Source organism: Nomia melanderi, unplaced genomic scaffold (genome assembly GCF_051020985.1).
Source record: "Nomia melanderi isolate GNS246 unplaced genomic scaffold, iyNomMela1 scaffold0014, whole genome shotgun sequence".
Classification (NCBI taxonomy): Eukaryota; Metazoa; Arthropoda; class Insecta; order Hymenoptera; family Halictidae; genus Nomia; species Nomia melanderi.
The window spans coordinates 2,787,646-2,788,600 of record NW_027475130.1 but is presented as its reverse complement, the minus strand read 5'-3'; positions in this window follow the sequence as shown (position 1 = coordinate 2,788,600).

Here is a 955-nt window from a genome sequence, read left to right as displayed (position 1 = left end):
GATTCATGCGACAGGGCCTCCCGCAGACAAAGCACTTTGGTTTATTGCGCTATCTGTAATAGCACCCGAGATATCACCAGATATATACTGGATTTTTACATGACCTTGGGTGACGGATTCCGAATATCTGTAATTTTCTCGGCCCCTGGTGGTCCGAGGTCGTTCCCGCTGCACTGATTCATTCGCCAGTGCCTCCTACAGACAATGCACTTTGATTTATTGCGCTATCTCTAATAGCACCCTAGATATCACCAGATATATATTGTGTTCTTCCCTATCCCTTACAGTCCGGCCCCATGAGACGGCCATTTTCTCGGCCCCTGGTGGTCCGAGGTCGTTCCCTCTGCCCAGATTGATGCGCCAGGGCCTCCTACAGACAGTGCACTTTGATTTATTGCGCTATCTGTAATAGCACCCGGGATATCACCAGATATATATTGGATTTTTCCCTGACCCTGAGTGTCCGGCCCCATGAGACGGTGGTTGTCTCGGCCCCTGGTGGTCCAAGGTCGTTCCCGCTGGCCACATTCATCTGCCAGGGCCTCCCACAGACAATGCACTTTGATTTATTTCGCTATCTGTAATAGGACCCGAGATATCACCAGATATATATTGGATTTTCCCCAGACCCTGAGTGTCCGGCCGAATGAGACTGTGATTTTCTCGGCCCCTGGTGGGCCGAGGTCGTTCCCGCTGCACAGATTCATGCGCCAGGGCCCCCTGCAGATAATTTACTTTGATTTATTGCGCTATCTCTAATAGCACCCGAGATATCACCAGATATATATTGAATTTTTCCCTGACGCTGAGTGTCCGGCCCCATGAGACTGTGGTTTTCTCGGCACCTGGTGGTCCGAGGTCGTTCCCGTTGCACAGATTCATGCGCCAGGGCCTCCTGCAGATAAATCACTTTGATTTATTGCGCTATCTGTAATAGCACCCGGGATATCACCAG